Genomic DNA, 21,807 nt, shown 5'->3' on the forward strand with positions numbered 1-21,807 from the left:
GCCTGCATGTACACACATGCACACGTGCGAGCACACGTGCCACGGTGCGTGTGCAGAGGCCAGAGGACGAGCCAGTTGTCCCCTTCCTTCAGGGTCCTTCGGACTGAACTCAGCCTATCAGTCTCGGCAGCAAGCACTTTCGCCTGCTCAGCTTGAAGGCTTTTTCTTCTCCACTGAATTCTGCCCTTCAAGAGATTTTCTTGAGACAGTGGGCTTGCCATTGGAGAAGGGAATGCTGGGAGCGATAAAACCTAAGAGCGGAAGAGACCCTATTAACATAGGACACGAGGACACTAGACTAGTTCCTCGGCCACTTTAACAGTCTGTAATGTTTCTCCAAGGGCAGGGCTGGTCTGCTGCAGGTGGACTGCTCCATATGTAAACATCCCTGTGTCTTAGCCAGTAAGGTGTGAGAATTGGAATGAAAGCAAGGGGGGTGACATGTCTCCTCTATCCTGTCTAGAGTGTTGGGTATCCTTGGCAAGGGGTCTGCTGGGTGGTCTGTAGTCAGTGAGGCCAAAGAGTGTGTCTTTGGTACTTCCTTCCACCTCACTGTCTTTTACTTTTCTTCCCTGGACTTGTGTCTGTGCAGCCCCATTCAACCCGATAATGGTGTTGGGGGGGGGGAGAGCGAGCGCACAAGGGGGCATGGGGAGGTGTTCCAGGGCTCCAACATGTACTTGATCAGCACTGACTCAGTTAGCGCAGCTGAGGGCCCTTTCTGTGTTGGTGAAGGATGGCTGTCTCCTTTCCTGGAAGCTGCTGACTCAGGGTCTGAGTTGAGTCATCTCCCAACCTCCTGCTGCAGCCACACTTGTGGCTTGCTGGATCATGGGGTAGGGCAAGCACACATTGACCTGTGAGGCACCACCCCGGGCCGGCCTGCAAAAGCTCCTGCCCCAGGCTTTGGACTGCTTAGGGAATTCTCAGAGGCAGGCAGTGCCCCATTTTTCATGTGTCTAGGCCTTCTCTATCCCTAATGATACACTTGGCCTCAGGCAGGTACCCTACGGTGCTGGGAGTTATGGCCTCTTAGGCCTTGGAGCATGGTGACAGAAACCCAGCCTCTAGCCTCTAGAGGCTGACAGAGAGCCACCTAGAGATGTATGTCAAGTCCTTCAGGCTCTGCCCAGCTGTGGCCAAGGAAAACGGCCAAGATGCCAAGGCCAGGTAGAGACAGGAAGAGTGGCCAGGAGCCCAGCTAAAGACTTGGCTGACGTCCAGTGCTAGGGGGTGGCTGGAACTCTTCAGACGGAGATCACGGAAGGCACACGCCAAGGGCTGAATCAGTGGGAAAGGGCAGAAGCAGGGGAAAAGCCCTGCTTTGTGGCCTGCTGGTGAGAGACTGAAGGTAGACAGAGTTAGGGAGCAGAGCTGGGGGGCTGCGAAGTGGGAGATGGAGTATGAATTTCAGGGTTAGCACAAAAGGAGAGAGAGCGGCTGGTGTGAGAGATGGGAGACGGGTCACCAGCTCTTAACTCGTGTAAAGGGAGCACAGGCCTACTGAGGCTCAAGGGGACTCTGCGGGCAGCACTGTGGTTCGAGCACTGAGGTGAGGCAAGGGTGGTAGTGTTACCTACTGCGCTGTCTTCCCTTGGGATCTCCGTCCTCCCTGCTCAGCCGCTAATCCTTGGAGCACAGTTAAAATAGCTGAGGCCCCTGGGGAGCGACCTACGTCCCACCCAGGCAGCCCTTGTCAGGCCTGGTTCTGAAAAGACAGCCGTGAGGATGCAGCACAGCTGGCTTTGTAGTCCACTCTCGCCCACCTGGTCATGGGCTGACTGGCCAAGTCCAGAACAGGAGCAGGCACTTTCTCCACCAGCCCTGCTCAGCAGGTCCTCAACATGCAGTGACGGGCACTGGTCTCAAGGATGGCTCCGCCCAGCAGATATGGCCTCCACCCTGGACAGGCGAACTCGAGGTCCTGGTAGCTAAGGGCTTGCTCAAAGGTGGAACCACTTCTGGTTCTCATTGATCTGGGCCTTGGTGGCACGAGCCCTGTTGTAAAAGACTCAGGTCCTCAGGAGTGAGGACAGCAGAGCATCTTGTTATTCCTGACTTACAAGTGGGGAAACTGAGGCTGAAGATGGCTTGGCTGGCAGAGAGAAGACCTTGAAGTTGACATAACTTGGGCGTGCCCAGCTGGATAAAAGTCTCAAGTGTAACTGTTGGGGAACTTCCTTGGAGTTGGAGCAGGAGAGGGGCCACAGCTCAAAACCAGGGCGGTGACAGGAATCCAACTGGGCTTCTACGTGCCTCTAGGCAGAAGGCCTGTTAGCCGGGCCTTTGGGCAGGGCCTTGATACAGGCCTGCTGCAAGTGGGTTTCACGGAGTTGGGGTGGGTACCACAGGCTGAGTACCACAGGCTCATTGCCTCGGCCTGGGATCTAGGGTCCTGCCACCTTCTACCCTTGGCCTAGGGAAGGGACCATGGGCTAGTTTCTGCAGTTGTTTTCCAGGGCTGTCTGGGTAGGATGGGAGGCAGGGGATGAAGGAAGAGGAAGGTTCTCCTTCCAAGACTGGGGTTGAGGCAGCCTGCATTCCACACTGGCCCCACCTCTTGCTTCTGAAAACTTCCAGTGTTTTCCGGTTTCCCTTGTGGCTTCTGGAAAGCTCCTCCCCAACCCCACCTTTCTGGGCCTGACTGTTCTTTTTCACTCAGCTCTCCGCCTGAATTGGGGTGGCCACCTGAAGCTCCACCTCAGGTCTGTTTTTCTATGTGGCTACTTCAAGTCAACCCAACAGGAGGTGTGGTGGCGCCTCCTCAGGGGCTCCTTTTCTCCCGGGCTGAGGTCCTGGAAGGGACTTTCAGCGGGGCTTCACACATGGAATTGATGGAGGCCAGTTCTGGGGAGGCCCCTGGGGAGGAGAGCCAGCTAGGGAGGCGGGAGTGCAGACAGGCTGGTTTGGGGGCTGAGGAGAAGCTGCCTGGCTGAGTCACGCTCCGGAAAATGAAGGAAGAGGAGTTTCCACCAGCTGTCTCCACAGGAAGAGAAGGCAGGGGGCGGGGAGGGGAAGGAGGGAGGATAAGGAGGGCCAGGAAGCCCCGGAACTACTGGATAAGAAGCCTCCCCCACCCCCACCCCCACCCCGCAGCTCCCCTTCTAGCTCCCATATCCCTCACCACAACCTAAACCAAGGGGCAGGGGTTCCCGATTCTGTGCAGGGAAAGCCCAGGATTCCCACCTGAGGGACTCTGGGGAAGTCCCTGAGGCTCTCTGGGACTGCCCGGGGCCCACCTCCTTCAAGGTGCCCAGAATCTCTATGAGTCTCCTGAACTCAGCACATTCCCGTTGTCACCCTCCCCTGCAACACCTGCAAACCCAGCTGTCCTCTCTCCCTAGAGGCACGCTTGTCGCAGTGCTCCAGTCTCTGCCGACTGGAGCCCCCATCCTGTGGGCTGCAGAGGTCCTTTTACAGAGTGGGGCTGGGCTTCTTCTGGCTCCGCCCCCAGCATCCCTCCAACCATAAATACAGCCTTTGTCCGTGTGAGAACCTGCCTTACTGTTGGTGCTTTAAGAGTACTCCAGGCCAGGTGCGTGGAGTTGCTGTAATCCTAGCACACGGAAGGCTGAGGTATTAGCATTGCCGTGAGCGGGAAGTCAGCCTGGGATTCACACTGTGAGTTGAAGCACAGAGAACGTCGGTGTTGAAGATTTGGCCAGCTGGCCAGCTGAGTGGAACTTCATGATTGCAGGAAACTGGAATGTTGCTGATCCACAGGCAAACTGTCTTCAGCTATTTTATTCCCCTACGTAGCCTTTTATCATCCACCTCTGTGTCTGGCCTAATCCCTGTGTGACTATCAGGTAAAACCTTTGGAATGTATCAATAGCCAGCAAACTGAAAGCTAAGAATGTCATCAGAGCCTCAGAAGCCTGCAGCCCAGGTTGCCTCACCATTGTAGTTGCCTGCCCATCTGCGTTGGGATTAAAGGCGTTTGCCACTATGCCCCAATAAGAAATTTGTTCAAAGTTACTCAGCTGGTAATGGTCAACCCAAGAAAACACACACACACACACACACACACACACACACACACACCACATGCAGGCATGCACACACGCACTAGCTTTATTATTATTATTATTATTATTATTATTATTATTATTATTATTATTATTATTATTTTGGATTTTTGAGACAGGGCTTCTTTGTGTAGCCTTGGCTGTCCTGGACTCCCTTTGTAGACCCTGCTGGCCTTGAACTCACAATGATCCGCCTGCCTCTGCCTCCTGAGTGCTGGGATTAAAGGCGTGCGCCACCACACCCAGCGATACCTATTATTTTTAAAAATTTAGTAATTTATGTGTATGAGTGTTTTGCTGCATGTCTGTCTGTCCACTACATGTAATGTCTGCTGCCCGAGGAAACCAGAAGAGGGCATTAGATCCCCTGGATTGACATTACAGTTGTGAGCTGCTCTGTGTTGCTGGGAATCGTACCTGGGTCCTCTGGAAGAAGAGCTATTACTCTTAACCACTGAGCCGTCTCTCAACCTTCCAGTTTATTATTTAGAAAAACCAAGCTGGGCGTGGTGGTGCACTCATTTACTCCCAGCACTTGGGAGGGAGGCAGAGGCAGGTGGATCTCTGTGAGTTCGAGGCCAGCCTAGTCTACAAAGTGAGTCCAGGACCCTGATTGATTGAAGTCATTGGTGGTACAGAAAGCATAATATGAACAGTAGTTGCCAAGCCTTTTCCAGAGAGAGGAGAGAGCTGGGCATAACAGGAACACAGAGTGGGCCCGCATAGATGCTGTGTGGGGAGAAAACATCACAGAGTGGGACTGCACAGATGCTGTGTGGGGAGAAAAACACACAAGTGCAGCTCATTTGCATTTAAGTGGAGGGAGCTGCTGAATTCCAGATAAATATTTTATCAGAAACAAAGACACTACTAGCCTGTCAGTAGCAGCCAGGACACAGCTCAACACAGCCACCAGCAGCCATGTCCCCTTGGAGATACCCACACCTGTAAAGCTGGACCCTTGGCTCAGCACAGAGTTCCAGGGCAAGGTGCAGGGGGCTAAGCTAGTTATTCATTAAGTATTTAAATGGAGCATCACTCAGGAAACAGCAATGCACAATCCCAAGGCATAGTGGGAGTTTCCGTGGAGGTCTGCAGAGAGAGAGATACGGGGCTGTACCCTAGCCTGTGGAGTTCCAGGTTACATTTCTCAGAGGATGTCATTTACAACAATGTTTAAAGTGAAACAAAGCTTAGACTTCAAGGAAAGTTTAAGTTTAAATAAAACACACGAGCCAGCTTATTTCTCTTATTTTAAAGATTTTCTTGTGTAAATGCCATTCTTGGGTGGTTTATGAGGCCACTGTTTAGACTTGGGAGGAGTGCTGAAATAAAAAAAATGGGATTACAAGTGCCCTGGCCTTAAGCAAGAACAGCTTTTTTGTTGTTGTTCTTGTGTCTCTTGTGTGTTTCAGCAGCCAGGCTGCTGGGCGGGAAATGAACGTGTAAGCGCCAGGTGGAAATGGGTGAAGCAGTGCGGGTGTGTAGAGGGGGGGGGCGGGGTCGGAGGGGGGGGGGTCTGGAACCCCCGCCAGGTGGCAACGAGGGTGACTTGGGCAGGCTAGTGGCTGCTTCCTCATGGAACTCTAAAACGGACAGAGGCAGAGGCCGGAGCCCGGTTTTGTCCAGGAGGACAAATGGCTGCTACCAGAACAGCCAGCAGAAGCTGGGCGCGGTGGCCCACGCCCTTAATCCCAGCACTCGGGAGGCAGGCGGATCGATGTGAGTTCGAGGCCACCTGGTCTACAAAACAAGTCCAGGACAGCCAGGACTACGAGAGACACCCTGTCTTGAAAAAACAAACAAACAAAAAACAGTCAGCAGTTTGTCCTGCAGATGGGCATTAAAGTGGGCGGAACTGCACTCAAAAGACGGCAGCCGGGAACTGGGCCAGCGGAAGCTCACGGCCGGCCAGGTAGCTGCCAGATGCTTTTGGAGGCCTTCAGAGAAGAGGGGAGCTCTTCCTTCCTCAGAATAAATGACGAATCTCAGACAGTCATGGTGAAATAGATGATGCTGGCCCCTTTATTTTGTGTGAAACAGGGAATTATAAAACTTGGGCAGGGGGGCTGGAGAGATGGCTCAGTGGTTAAGAGCACCACCCGCTTTTCCAAAGGACCCAGGTTCAATTCCCAGCACCCGCATGGCAGCTCACAACTGTCTTTGACTCCAAGATCTGACCCCCTCACACAAGCACACATAAATAAGATATTTTTTTAAAAAAAAAAAACCTTACATGCCATATAGGCCCTGCTGAGATCCCTTACTGACATCTCTAGCCCTCACAGCAACACCATGAGTATGGTATTAGCTAAATAAATAAATAAATAAATAAATAAATAAATAAATAAAACTTGGGCAGAGGAAGGGGTTGTGAGGGTGAATGTGTTTGATTGGAGGGGGCTACAGTTGCCAGAGATACTTGATTTACATACACTAACACAGTCCTTTCATACAAGAGGGAACACAGTACTTAACTGTCCTATAGGTGCCTCCCGGGTCCCCCACTCCCGGCCCAAACCTCCCCCTGCCCCTTCTGCCCCCCCTCCCAGGTTACAGTTAAAGGTCATCGGTTGAAAGCCAAGACACCAAGACATCTTGTTAGCATAGGGTGGGTAGCTCCAGGAATCCCCAGGTGCTTTTTTATCAGGAAAAGGTTGGGCTTCTAATCTTACTGAGGGCTAATTGATTCTCCTTAGAGGTTCTGGGGTTCCCCAGATCAGGCAAAGAGGGAACCCTGCTGAGAAAAGGAATCTGTTGTACAGAGCTCAGAGGCTATCCGGGAACTCCAGACTTAGCTTATGCAGTTCTAGGGACTGAAGCCAGGGCTTTGTGCATGCTAGGCAAGCTCTCTATCAATTTAGCTGCATCCTTAGTCCGGATTTAAAAGAATTTATTATGTATCTGTAAACTGGGCATGGTGGCACACACCTTTAATTCTGGTAGTGCTCAGCTGGCTGTTTCCTCTTTACTCAGACTGGGGCCAGCCCATCTGGTAGAGCTGCCCATGTTCAGGTGGGTCTCTGCTTAGTTAAACCTCTTAGAAAACACCATTGCCAACATATTCAGAGATGTGTGGTATTGCCACTGGCTGAGAATAAGACTGCTTCCTCAATTTTTTGAGCCAAATTTGAAGCAAGATTTATTTATTTATTCTTTACTTTTTTAAAAAATTATTTTTCTTGGGGGCTGGAGAGATGGCTCAGTGGTTAAGAGCACTGCCTGCTCTTCCAAAGGACTCGGGTTCAATTCCCAGCACCCACATGGCAGCTCACAACTGTCTGTAACTCTAAGATTTGACACCCTCACACCAATGCACGTAAATTAAAATTAAATAAAATGTTTTTTAAAAAGTATTTTTCTTTTTACATATACATTTATATTATTACACATATATACAGTAAACTACCTATAGCAAGAAGAACCACAAAACAAGCAGGAATTACATAAATGTTACATTCATAGTGTTTTGACTGTATTTGGCAACCTTGGAGAAAACATTGTTTCTATCTTATTGTGTCTAAAATTCTGAATGTAAACCAGGCACGGTGGCTCACGCCTATAATCCCAGCACTCGGGAGGCAGAGGCAGGTGGATCGCTGTGAGTTCGAGGCCAATCTGGTCTACAAAGTGGGTCCAGGACAGCCAAGGCTACACAGAGAGACCCTGTCTCGAAAAACAAAATAAATAAATAAATAAAATAAAATTCTGAATGTAAATCAATATCTATCATATCTCATTGTTATCAACTTAAAACATCTATCTAGACCTAAAATCATCTTAACCCCTAAACAACTAAGCTTAATTGTAAGACTAAACTATCTGGTCTTCAACCCCATCAGAGACTTGAGAGGGAATAAAACTTAATTACCTGAGTGAACCAGAAGTGCGGGTAAGCAGATTCCCAAATGAGAAAATGACAGGGCAGTTTGTTGCTTGAGTAGTCACCCAAAACTCTGTATGGTTGGAGCACCGTCCTCAGCCTTCTGGCCCAGTGTATCTGACAGACGTATTTGTGAGGCAGGAGCTATTGAGGACTCACTTACCCTGTCTTGGCAGACTTTTGCCATCAACTCTGCCCACATCTAAACTTGCCCATTTTTAGAAGAATTCTGTCTGTGGCAGAAACAAGGACATTTTGCCCTGTGGCTTGTTTGCCACATTTGAAGCCATCTCCATAAGGAAGTTCTTTGATGCTCATCATCTTCTTTGAGGTAGGCTGGGGGTTGTCTTGTTGTCAAAGAATTTTTAAAGTAATAAAAACATCTTTAAGTGCCATATTCTGTAGGTCTCTGAGGTTTTTGAAGCCCTTATCTATTTTACCTTATCTATCTATAGAATCATATCTATCTGTTAAACCTGGGATGTATAGTCTTGTGATAAAAAGAGACTAGTAATTGACATGACCATGATTTGATCAACTAACAATTAACATGTATTACTTAATTATCCTAAGCAGCCTCCAATAGCATTTTCAAGATATTGGAAGTATAGCTGAGTTGTTGAAGCAATCATTATTATTATTATTTTTTTTTTTGGTTTTTCGAGACAGGGTTTCTCTGTGTAGCCTTGGCCATCCTGGACTCGCTTTGTAGACCAGGCTGGCCTCGAACTCACAGCGATCCACCTGCCTCTGCCTCCCGAGTGCTAGGATTAAAGGCATGTGCCACCACACCCGGCTGAAGCAATCATTATTAAAGAGTGACCAAGACGGGGCACTGGAGAGATGGCTCAGAGGTTAAGAACACTGTCTGCTTTTCCAGAGGTCCTGAGTTCAATTCCCAGCAACCACGTGGTGGCTCACAACCATCTGTAATGAGATCTGATGCCCATTTCTGGCCTGCAGGCAGAACACTGTATATGTAATAAATAAACAAATCTTAAAAAAAAAAGTGACCAGGATGATGGACACTGGCCAGGCGCATACCTCAGATTCCGAATTACATTAGTCAGAGGCCTATAAGGGCAAAAACCCATCAGGCTATGTACTTCCTGTCTTTGTCCAGTGGGAGGCAAGCGTACAACCTGACACACTTCCTGCCTATGCACCTCCTGCCTGTACATCCTGTGTAGCTGGGGCAACCATTCACCTTTTGTAGATCTCTTAAGCACAATAACGTAAACTTAAGACATAACCTTAGCCATCACATGTTTCTGTGATGACTCTAAATCCCAACAGGTTGACAGTCGAGACAGATCACCACACAGGGTGAGAGGCCTCAGGCCCTTTTCACGTCTCCCTACTCTTCCCAGACTTTTTATGTTGCCTTGGTTTCTAAAAATGTCTCACTCGTGTGAGTAAATTGCTCTGAAGAACACTGAGGAGCGCCCCTGTTCGTGCAGCCACGTGTGGCCCGCCCTCTGATTCTGACACTGGACTGGGTGCTAGCCCCTTCCTGGGTGGGAATACCTGGAGCTCACAGCTGTGTTTGTGGTTTGTTTTTTGTTTTTCTTTTTTTGAGACAGGGTCTCTCTGTGTAGCCTTGGCTGTCCTGGACTCACTCTGTAGACCAGGCTGGCCTCAAACTCACAGCGATCTGCCTGCCTCTGCCTCCTGAGCTGCTGGGATTAAAGGTGTGTGCCACCATGCCTGGTTTGAGAGGATTTTTTTGTATTTATGCTCTGAACGAAAATATCTGCTACATTGCTTTGCACATAGACATAAGTAAATGCCTCTGACTTTTTTTCCTTTACTGAAAACAGAATTTTTTTATACAATATAGTCTGATTATGGTTGCCCCTTACTTTTTTTTTTTTCTTAAGATTTAGTTATTTATTTATTATGTATATAGTGTTCTGCCTGCATGCACACCCGCAGGCCAGAAGGGGGCATCACATGACATTACAGATGGTTGTGAACCACCATGTGGTTGCTGGGAATTGAACTCAGGACCTTTGGAAGAGCAGGTGGTGCTCTTAACCACTGAGCCATCTCTCCAAGACAGTGTTTCTCTGTGTATCCTTGGCTGTCCTAGACTCACTTTGTAGACCAGGCTGGCCTCGAACTCGCAGCAATCCACCTGCCTCTGCCTCCTGAGTGCTGGGATTGAAGGTGTGCACCACCATGCCCGGCTGCCCCTGACTTTATATTTAGGGATGTCAAGGGACTTTTACTGATTAAAAAGCCTCTACATAACAGCTGCTGTTCTGCACAGCTATAGCTAGCTACTGGGCCACCTCTTTTGTCCTTTCTGGTGAACCCTAGTCTTGCTCTGGTTTGCCGGTTTGGGGGAAGATTTTGCAGGCATCATCCCGGAGCCTCATGGCTGAGGCTGTGTTGGCCATAGTATGGTAACCTCTTGCTCTCAAAGGCGTCAAGGGACAGTGCCAAGCCACAGTGGAGCGCTGACTTAGAACAAGGCTTGCCACATTCTCGGAGGCCCCGTGCCTCTGCCTCCATATAGCAATCCCTGAGCTATGCTTTCCTCACAGCTCAGCTCTTCCGCAGCATGAACCTGATGAATGCTAGGAATATGGCTGACTGGCCCGAAACTGTCATTCCTCAAGCTTCAGTGTCATCTTGAGGTTACCTGACTCTGAGGACAGTGGCCTTGTGCCAAGACAGTGTCTAGCATGCAGCAAGTGGTGGTGGAGAGAGCCATTACATTCTGGGGTTGGAAGGCTATAAGGACACAAAGCCTTTCTTTCTGAGCTACTGGCTGAAATCTGGCCTGCTCTCAGGTCACCGGGAGCCCGCAAAGTGGCTGGACAGCATCTGTGACCAGCCTCTGTCCCAGGGCAGGAGACAGCTTGTCTGGAGCCAGGCAGGGCCAAGACTCAGGCACCAAAGGGTCTCGCCATCTGGATGCAGCTGGGCACTAGGACTGCTCCCTGGAGAGGGAGCCTCCACGAACTCGTCCTGGGCTACATGAGATCCTGTCTCTAAACAAAACAAAACAACAGTAAAAGCAAGCAGGACGTGGTGGCACACACCTTTAACTCCAAGCACTTAGGAGGCAAAGGTGGGTGGGCTCTCTGTGAGCTCAAGGCCAGCCTGCTCTACAGAGTTAGAGGCCAGCGAGGGATATCCAGTGAAACACTGGCTCAAACCAAACCAACAGCAAAACACAACCAATCAACCAACCAACAAACAAACAAAAACAAGTTTCCTGGCTAAGGCTCTATTCCTGGAGCAGAGGAGCCAAGCATTTAAAGAAAGCACGGGAGACAGACTAGCAATACTGCGCAACTGGCACAGACGTTTACTCTCAAGTTTGATGAGCCCAGCTCAGTGTCTGGGATCCACATGTAGATGGAAAGAAACAACTCCTGCAATTCATCCTCTGACCTCCACATACAAGCTACACACACACTAAAGTACTAAAGTACACACACACACACACACACACACACACACACACACACACACACACACACACATATACACACACACCACACTTTAAATAAATAAATGAAGAAATAAAATGAAATAAAGTAAGCATGAAGAAATGGAATCCAGCCGGGCATGGTGGCGCACGCCTTCAATCCCAGCACTCGGGAGGCAGAGGCAGGCGGATTGCTGTGAGTTCGAGGCTAGCCTGGTCTACAAAGGGAGTCCAGGACAGCCAAGGCTACACAGAGAAACCCTGTCTCGAAAACAAAACAAAACAAAACAAAACAAAAACAAACAAAAAGAAATGGAATCCAGAGAGAAATAAAGAAGGGCAGCGTGTCTGTGTCCCTGAGAAAAAAGCCAAATAGTGGAGAAAGAAGGGGGAACACCAGGTCTGACGTAGCTGAAATAAATGACACCAACCATGAGGGGTGCAGGAGGGACATAGCTGAAAACAAGGCTTGGCCGGGAGGGCAGGAAGTAGACGAAGCAAAGACAGCCACTGTGGAGGCTGAGCTGGCCACGCCCTGGGAAGGACGGAGCCTGAGGGAGGTGGTGGCACATAGGGAACCAGAGGGTAGCAAACTGACAGGGCTCAGCAGGGACAGCACAGGGAGGGCAGCACCAGACACAGCTTGTGCTTCTGACTCAACATTCTAAGAGCTTCCAAATCAACACCCGATCCCCACAGGGAGCAGAGGTCAGCTAGAGAGAGGAATGCGTCAAGCCATGCATGTTTCAGGGAACTAAGAAAAGCAGGTGAGCCAGGCGTGGTGGCGCATGCCTTTAATCCCAGCACTTGGGAGGCAGAGGCAGGAGGATCGCTGTGAGTTCGAGGCCAGCCTGGTCTACAAAGTGAGTCCAGGATGGCCAAGGCTACACAGAGAAACCCTGTCTCGAAAAACCAAAAAAAAAAAAAAAAAAAAAAAAAAAAAAGAAAAGAAAAAGAAAAAAGAAAAGCAGGTGAGCCTAGAGTAAGCCTTCAGAGAAGCCGCTGTTCAGTGCTAGGGTGGAGGAAGACAGCCTTTGGGCACCGCTGCCCTCACAAGCCTGCCTGTGGGGAGCCTCGGATCAGGCAGTCGGATGGTCCTGGGTTTAGGTTGTAGTGGTTCCAGGAAATGAAGGGGACCTGACAGAGTGGAGGAGCAAACTCTGACCTAGTGTCCTAAGCTAGTGTCTCTAGAGTTCCTTCGGGTAGGCTTGCATGGAAGGCCAGTGTGCTGTTTCAGCACTCCTGGTCTAATGCAAGCAAGGGCAGGCCCGTGAGACCCCCACAGAGCTGGGAGAGCATCCTAGCAGAACACATATCTTCTCGTCTGACTACGCTGCCTTGAGGCTTTGTTCTTGTACTTAGACATTTGGCCTTTGAGACCTGGGCTGAGTCTTGATTAATCTATTACTGAGAAAGGTCACTTATTACTCTATAATAAATTTGACTTTTTATTACTTCGGTAATTGTATTTCAAATAACTGATTTTCTGTGTCATTTTGGGTGCATTTATCTTTCTGCATTTACAAACCTTATTCTAAAAGTGATACTGGAATTTTAGGGCAAAAGTCATGACTCTGGTCCACTGTTACGTGACCTTGACAAATCTTTTCACTGGTCTGTGCCTCAGTTTCCCCACCTGGAAATGATGGAAAGTTTCATGGCCAGGAGGGAACAGAGCACTTGAGGCAAGCAGGAAAGTCAGCTCAGGACAATTTAATCAGTGCTGGTTCAAACTTCCAGAGTCTGACACCAGGACAGTTTATTTTAGACAAAGGTACAGCACAATTCCAGGGGGACATTTTCCTGGTAACAGATATCCCAATCCCATGTGCACAATAAAGACTTTACTACACAGAATCTCTATTGCGAAGCACCTGAGACTTCTGCCATGAAGGTGGGTCCTCTAGTTTAAGGCCCTGGGACAGGGCTGTGGTCCCTGACAGAGACCGTGTAGAGCCCACAGGCTATACAGTAAATGTGATATCTCCACTACGGACGTGTTCTATTGACTAAGAAACCAAAGATAACTGAGATAAGCATTCTGGGGGATTTGGGTGAGGCCTGGTCACCAGGTCATTAACAACATCCACTCCCAGCCCTCTGGGAGGAAAACAGCACCCGACACAAGGTCACTGCTGAACACACAAGTGATTTATTGTGTTCTTTCCCATAGGGAAAGAAAACAGAAACTCTGAGAATTCAACGGGAAGAGATTCACTAATGCTGAGATCCACAAGACCCAGTTAAACCATTTTTGCAAAGAAAGCAAATTTAAAATGGTTTAAAATTTAAATAGATTTAAAATGAGAGGGGAGTCCAGGTGTGATAGCATACACTTCTTAGCTCTTGTGAGGCTGAGGCAGGAGGAGCTCTGTGAATTCAAGGCCAGACTTGTCTGCATAGAGTTCCAGGCCAGTAAGACTATGTCTATATATAGTTTATTCATATTACATCTCAGTTGTTATCCCATCCCTTGTATCCTCCCATTCCTCCCTCCCTCCCATTTTCCCCTTACTCTTCTCCCCTAGTAAGACCCTTTCTAAATAAACAGATAAATAAAGAGTAAATAAATTACAGTGAAGAGCTGAAGAGCGATGGAGGAAGACACCTGAAATTACCCTCTGGTGAAGATAAACACACATGATCACATACACACATGATCAAACACACACACACACACACAAACACACACACGAGAGAGAGAGAGAGAGAGAGAGAGAGAGAGAGAGGGAGAGAGAGAGAGAGAGAGGCTGGCAGCACCGTCATAAGGTGAGAGCTGATCTTGAATTTGAAACTAGATAAGTATAACCAAGAAAGAAACAGTCTTGTCCAATTTTACTTCTGGGCTTATACTAAAAAATCCTTTTTTTCCCACCTTTTTTTCTTCTAAGACAGGAAGTTAATTGGGGAATTCTTGGGTCAGAGCTTGAGCTGGGCTTAGCGATCTGTCCTCAAGTCAGTGAAAAGCAAAGAAGGAAGCCTTATCAAATGTGGATACTTGTGAAGAACAAATAAAGGGTGCAGTGACACCCTAAGTCCATCTTTGGGGTACCGACAAGATTAAGTCAAGACCAAAGGCGAGAGACATGCACAGCTAAGCAGTGGCCAGGGTGTGGTCCTGCCCCTCGCTGACTTTTTGTCTGGGATCCATCCCTCCCAAAGGTGGTTTGGTAAGTTGTCGGAGCTGTGAGAGAGAGAGAGCCAAGCCCTTCTTCTGGCAGACACCATTTAGTACTGCAGCCCTGGAGGAATTCTCATTTCTAGGGCCCATTGTTTCAGTTCTCTTTGGAGTGGTGTGGAGTCACGGCCTGCGTCTGGGCCTACTGGAGCGCTGACCACGGTCTCACTCCCTATTTCAGGTGGGCCTAACTGCTATGTAGCCCAGACTGCAATGAAATCTGCAAGTCTCCTGCCTCAGTCTCCCGAATGCTTGAGACAGGCCTGCACCATCATGCCTGGCAGTAGACTAAAACTCTTAAGTAGCACATTGGCTGAGGAGCCTCTGACAGGAAAGCTTACTCTATCTACCCTGGTCCAGCTGTGTGCAGGAGGCAGGACTCCATGAGTTCTACACTAAACATACATTTTTTACAAAGCCTCTGAGCTGGCGCACGCCTTTAATCCCAGCACTCAGGAGGTAGAGGCAGGCGGATCACTGTGAGTTCGAGGCCAGCCTGGTCTACAAAGGGAGTCCAGGACAGCCAAGACTACACAGAGAAACCTTGTCTCAAAATAAATAAATAAATAAATAAATAAATAAATAAATAAATAAATAAAAAATAAAAAGCCTCTGAAGTTTAGAGTAATTTTAGAGTACAGAGAAGTTTCAAAACAGTGTGGCCTACCTTCTCGGATCTGCACCAAGCGTCCTCAAATGCCACCTGTCACTGCCCAGGAGCCTACTGACCTTCTGCCAAGTAAAGCTCCCGTATTATGTGTAGTTGTCATGTCTTCTTAGGGCTTTCTAGGTGGAGACGGCTCCTCACACTTTGGTCTTGACTGGCAGCTCACAGAAGTCCTGGTCAGGTGGTATGTGTTGTCCCCCACACGGCCTGTCTACCGGGATGGGAGGTGTGGTATCAGCCACAAGGCTCGCACTGTCCCGTCTGCAGCCTGTTAAGCGAGAGTGCTGTGGCTGTGAGGTCACAGCCAGCCAGCGCTGCCTCCTGAAGCTGGGGCTGTGTTTCAATGACAAGCAGCTGCTGCAGCAGGGTGGAGCGTCCAAAGCAGTGGTGGCTCTCTGCGCTAGGTCTGAGAGAAAGGCCTGACGCCTGCTGCTTAGAAGTGAAATGGCCTCAGGCACCAAGAATATAGCCTGCTTAAGGGGAAAATAAATATCAAACGAATGCTTACAGTGAAGGATTCTCTTTATTATTGGTGGCTTAACAGCATCCAACATGTCATCCCCCTGCCCAGCGCCTCAGGCAGCGGAAGGTGCTTTTAATTCACGTCTCTCGCCCACGGACAGAGTTCAGCTCCGCCCTGTTTTCACTGTCGGTTTTCTGGAGTGGGAACTTGCTCTTCTTCTTCTCAGAGGGAGAAGCTGAAGACCAAGAGGCGAAAGGGCACGGGAAGCAGGGGCCTGTTCTGTCTGTAGTGATTCTGAGTCTGGATGGGCAGGGAGGATCTAAGAAGGGCAGCAGCCATTGCCCGGGAAGCAGTGCACCGGACCTGGGTGAGGGAGGCGAAGAGGGTCACAGAGACAGCCTGACCCTCAGCCCCGCTGGCTGCCTGTCCTCAGCCTCACTGGCTGCCTGTCCTCAGCCCCGCTGGCTGCCTGTCCTCAGCCCCGCTGGCTGCCTGTCCTCAGCCCCGCTGGCTGCCTGTCCTCAGCCTCACTGGCTGCCTGTCCTCAGCCCCGCTGGCTGCCTGTCCTCAGCCCCGCTGGCTGCCTGTCCTCAGCCTCACTGGCTGCCTGTCCTCAGCCCCGCTGGCTGCCTGTCCTCAGCCTCACTGGCTGCCTGTCCTCAGCCCCGCTGGCTGCCTGTCCTCAGCCCCGCTGGCTGCCTGTCCTCAGCCCCGCTGGCTGCCTGTCCTCAGCCCCGCTGGCTGCCTGTCCTCAGCCCCGCTGGCTGCCTGTCCCTCAGCCCCGCTGGCTGCCTGTCCTCAGCCCCGCTGGCTGCCTGTCCTCAGCCCCGCTGGCTGCCTGTCCTCAGCCCCGCTGGCTGCCTGTCCCTCAGCCCCGCTGGCTGCCTGTCCTCAGCCCCGCTGGCTGCCTGTCCCTCAGCCCCGCTGGCTGCCTGTCCTCAGCCCCGCTGGCTGCCTGTCCTCAGCCCCGCTGGCTGCCTGACCCTCAGCCCCGCTGGCTGCCTGTCCTCAGCCCCACTGGCTGCCTGTCCTCAGCCCCGCTGGCTGCCTGTCCTCAGCCCCGCTGGCTGCCTGTCCTCAGCCCCGCTGGCTGCCTGTCCTCAGCCCCGCTGGCTGCCTGTCCTCAGCCCCGCTGGCTGCCTGTCCTCAGCCCCGCTGGCTGCCTGTCCTCAGCCCCGCTGGCTGCCTGTCCCTCAGCCCCGCTGGCTGCCTGTCCTCAGCCCCGCTGGCTGCCTGTCCTCAGCCCCGCTGGCTGCCTGTCCTCAGCCCCGCTGGCTGCCTGTCCTCAGCCCCGCTGGCTGCCTGACCCTCAGCCCCGCTGGCTGCCTGTCCTCAGCCCCGCTGGCTGCCTGTCCTCAGCCCCGCTGGCTGCCTGTCCTCAGCCCCGCTGGCTGCCTGTCCCTCAGCCCCGCTGGCTGCCTGTCCTCAGCCCCGCTGGCTGCCTGTCCTCAGCCCCGCTGGCTGCCTGTCCTCAGCCCCGCTGGCTGCCTGTCCTCAGCCCCGCTGGCTGCCTGTCCTCAGCCCCACTGGCTGCCTGTCCCTCAGGTCCTCTCCCCTACTGGCTTCCTGTCCCTCAGCCATACAAACCCATCCTCCTTCCTCTCTGTGGGAGTGTCTGGGTTCAAGTTCATCTGTGTTGCAGAGTGCAACAGGATTTCCTTCCCCTCTAGATTGAAGTCACTTCCCTGTGTGGACACCAGAACCATTGACCCTGTGGCTCCTGTCCTAGTGTGGGGACCTGAACCTGCCCTGGGCCCTGAGTGTACTTCCTCCAGGTGATCTGCTTGCTATCATGGTGTCTCACACTGTTTTCTGGGAGCTTGCACCCCAACATTTCCCTTGTTTATTTTAGGATTTTTGTTTGTTTGTTTGTTTTGAGACAGGGCCTCACTATAGAACTCACTATGTAGACCAGGATAACTTTGAACTCACAGAGACCCAGCTGCCTCTGCCTCCAGAGTTCTAGGACCATTTTAGGGTATTTTTGGCCATATTCATGCTAACAAACATGAGATGACAACTGAGTTTGCTGGTTTTGTTTGGAGACAAGTCCAAACCGGCCTTGGACTCTCTGTCCTCGTGTCCATCTCCTAAGAACTGGGATTATAGATATGTGCCACCACACCCAGCTGGGTTTTTAATTTCAATAAGAATTTGAAAGTTGGGTACTGTGGCGCATGCCTGTAATCGCAACACTCCGGGAGACAGAGGCAGGTAGATCCCTGAGTTCGAGGCCAGTCTGGTCTACAAAGGGAGTCCAGAACAGCCAAGGCTACACAGAGAAACCCTGTCTCAAAAAACAAAAAACAATGGCTGGGCGTGGTGGCACACGCCTTTAATCCCGGCACTGGGGAGGCAGAGGCAGGCAGATCTCTGTGAGTTCGAGGCCAGCCTGGTCTACAATGTGAGTCCAGGACAGCCAAGACCACACAGAGAAACCCTGTCTCAAAAAACCAAATAAAATAAAATAAAATAATTAATTAATATATTCACTTTAGGGGCTGGAGAGATGGCTCAGCAGTTAAGGGCACTGACTGCTTCCCCAGAGGTACTGAGTTCAGTTCCCAGAAACCACATGGCGGCTCACAACCGCCTATAATGTAACCTGATGCCCTCTTCTGACCTGCAGGTGTACATGCAGGCAGAGCACTGTAGACATAATAATAAATATTTTTAAAAAAGAAAAAAATTGCTCACTTTACATTCTAATTGCTGTCCCCTCCCTCCTCTCCTTCCAGTCCCCCTCCCTCCCCTCCCCCCCTACTCCTCAGAAAAGGGGATCCCCCCCATTGGCTTAATGATTCTCCTTTAGTAGTAGTTTATTAAAGGCATGCACCTCCCTTACAACCCCCTAAGTAGGAGGGAAAGGAGATTAAGGAGAACAAGAACGAACCTTCTGGGTACCAGTAGATCCTCTGTCTGGCAGAAGAAGCCACGCCGTCCATGGACTGAACCTGGAGGAATCCACCCAGCTCACTGCCTGCTGCCAAATCCTCCATCTCTGTGCACCATGCCCAGGAAGCTCTGTTTGTCTCTCTCAGTCTATCTAAGGTCTTTATTAGTTTGTAGAGACAAAGTCTCAGTGGGGTCAAGCCACTCAAGACTGCTTTCACCTTGGGCCCAGCCTAAGGCAAGGTTACCTTCTCTCTCTCTCCCTCTCTCTACACACACACACACACACACACACACACACACACACACACACCAATCCGCTCCAGCACAGTCAAGTTGCATCATGACTGAGTGCATCTTCTTCTTCTGTGGTCTGGTGAGGCAGCCCCACCAGGGAGAAGTGATTAAAAAAAAAAAAACAAAACAAAAACCAGGCACTGGAGTCCATGTTAGAGACAACCCCTGCTCTCCTTACTAGGAAACCCACATGAAGCCAGAGCTGCTCATCTGCTACATCTGTGTGGGAGGCCTAGGTCCAGTCTATGCATGGTTCTTGGTTGGTGCTTCAGTCTCCACAAGCCCCTCTGGGTCCTGGTTGGCTCTGTTGGTTTTCTTGTGGAGCTCCTGTCACGTCCAGGTCCTTCTATCCTTCCCCCACCCCACCCCACCCCCACTTTTCCATAAGACTCCCTACTCTTCGCCCAATGTTTGGCTGTGAGCTTCAGCATCTGTTTTTTGTTTGTTTGTTTGGTTGGTTTTGGTTTTTCGAGACAGGGTTTCTCTGTGTAGCCTTGGCTGTCCTGGACTCTCTTTGTAGACCAGGCTGGCCTTGAACTCACAGTAATCCACCTGCCTCTGCCTCCCGAGTGCTGGGATTATAGGCATGCGCCACCACGCCCGGCTCACCATCTGTTTTGATCCACTTCTGGGTGTAGCCTCTCAGAGGGCAGTTATGCTAGGCTTCTGTCTGTGAGCAGAGCAGAGTATCCTTAATAGGGTCAGGGGTTGGCTCTCTCAGGTTGGGCCGGGCATTGGTTGGACACTCTTGTGCATTGGTTGGCACTGTAAGACCTTGGGGGCTAGGCCCTACTTCCTGCCTAGGTCCTACTTCCCGGAGCCCAATGAGACACGAGAGTCCAGTCTGATGCAAATAGCAGGGGATGGTTTATTGATCCTTCACCACAGGGTCTACCAAGCTCTATTGAGCTGGAGACCCCAAATAAGCAAAGCTTGGATCTTTTATGCCCTTACAGAAGCAGAATTGGAGGTTAAGCAGAGTAGGTGGACCACGATTGGTTCTTAAGAATGCCCTTTAAAATGATTGGTTACTAGTTATTTTATCCCCGAGGGGGCAAGAGCTCAGTTTGGGACACCATGTGCTGTCAGGTGTTCAGGACAGGCTGAGCTTGGGACATCACCTGCTGTCAGGTGCTCGGGACAGGTATGAGGGTGTGGTTTTTCTCAGAAAGTATAGAACAGCCCTAAGGCCATCTCGGAAGGTACCGAGTGGCCAGGGTTGAAAAACAACTTTTATATCTTTTCAGCACATCTTGTAGGCAGGGTAAATTCTGGGTGGACGTTTTCGTGGGTGGGTTGGTGGTCCCCCTCCTTCCACTGGGAGTCCTATCTAGTTAGAGGGAGTCTTCTTCAGTCTCTGTGATCCCTACTCCTAGGGGTCTCCGCTAGAGTCACCCCCATATCCTCCCAGAAGCCTTCCCTCTTGTGTAGGCATTACTTTTTTTAACACTATTTTTATTTTGGTTTCCTTTTTTTTTTTGGTTTTTCGAGACAGGGTTTCTCTGTGTAGCCTTGGCTGTCCTGGACTCACTTTGTAGACCAGGCTGGCCTCGAACTCACAGCGATCCGCCTGCCTCTGCCTCCCGAGTGCTGGGATTAAAGGCGTGCGCCACCACGCCCGGCCTTTATTTTGGTTTCTTGTATCTCTTTCTCCCTTCTCCATCCCACTCCCTTCTAACACCCCAATACAAGGTAAGAGAGAAAAGCAGGTTAGTGGGGGGACGGGGCGTAGTTCTCTTTAGCTACTTCCTGGTGGTTAGGGTCATCGGGTTCCTTGGGGCAACAACAGTCTTCTTTCTTGGAGCCACACCCCCCTCCCCTCCTCGGGGCTCTGGCATTTATCTCCTCTCCAGAGTCCTAAGAATTTAAACTAACGGCAGCTGGCAAGGGTCACAGCCTTCTCAGAGCCCCACAAGGCAAATAGTTTGCTGTTGTGGACAAGGCCATATCCCACCCCTGGGATTAGAACAAAAGCATGACGTAACTGAGGACCTGATACCTCCATGATGCTGTCGTAGGTCGCCAGCCTGTCACAGAGCCTCCACCCACAGCTTCTCTTCTCTCTGCAGGCCATCCTCCTGCCCAGCCCTTCTCCCCAGGTCTCACCTCCACTGTCGTTTCTCTCCTCACTCTGTCTTCTACCTTGTTTCCGCTCTCCAGCCACTTCCACTGTCTATTCTAGTTCCCCTTCGGAGTGATATCTAAGCATCCTCCCCTGGGTCCTCCTTGTAAATTATCTTCTTTTGGTCTGTGAATTATAGTATGTTTATCCTGTGCTATCTGGCTTATATGTGAGCACATACTATGTGTGTCTTTCTGGGCCTGGCTACATTACTCAGGATGATCTTTTCTAGTTCCATCCATTTGCCTGCAAATTTCATGATTTCCTTGTTTTTCATAGCTGAGGAGGATTCCATTGTGTAAATGTACCACAGTTTGTTTATCCATTCTTTGGTTGAGGGACATGTAGGTTGTTTCAAGGTTCTGGCCACTATGAATAAAGCTGCTATGAACATAGTTAAGCATCTTGGTTGTACAGGGGAACATCTTTTGAGTATATGCCCAGGAGTGGTATAGCTGGGTCTTGAGGTAGATCTATTTCCAATTTTCTGAAAAAGCATCAGATTGATTTCCAAAGTGGTTTTACACAAGTTTGCAATCCACCAGCAATGGAGGAGTGTTCCCCTTTCTCCACATCCTTGACAGCATGTGCTGTCCCTCTGTTGAGAATTCTTTGTTTAGCTTGTACCTCATTTTTAAATTGGATTATTTGTCAAGCTATATACTACAGAGCAATAGTAATAAAAATTGCATGGTACTGGCATTGAAATAGATTGGTTGATCAATGCAATTGAAAGGAAGACCCAAAAATAAACCTGTATACCTACAGACAATTGATTTTTTACAAAGGAGCCAAAACCATACAATGGAAAAAAAAAAGCATTTTCAGCCAGGCA

General features: G+C 50.2%; 1 long non-coding RNA gene across 1 annotated transcript; it reads left to right on the forward strand.

Annotated features, from left to right (window-relative positions):
• Nucleotides 1-2,646: 2,646 nt before the first annotated feature.
• On the forward strand, nt 2,647-6,227 carry LOC311603482. The gene is made up of 3 exons (XR_014781094.1): nt 2,647-2,705; nt 5,444-5,508; nt 5,628-6,227. It is a non-coding gene; the product is annotated as an uncharacterized lncRNA (long non-coding RNA).
• The last annotated feature ends 15,580 nt before the right edge of the window (nt 6,228-21,807 follow it).

This window comes from Acomys minous, assembly GCF_964271855.1.
Source record: "Acomys minous genome assembly, chromosome: 8".
Lineage (NCBI taxonomy): Eukaryota > Metazoa > Chordata > Mammalia > Rodentia > Muridae > Acomys > Acomys minous.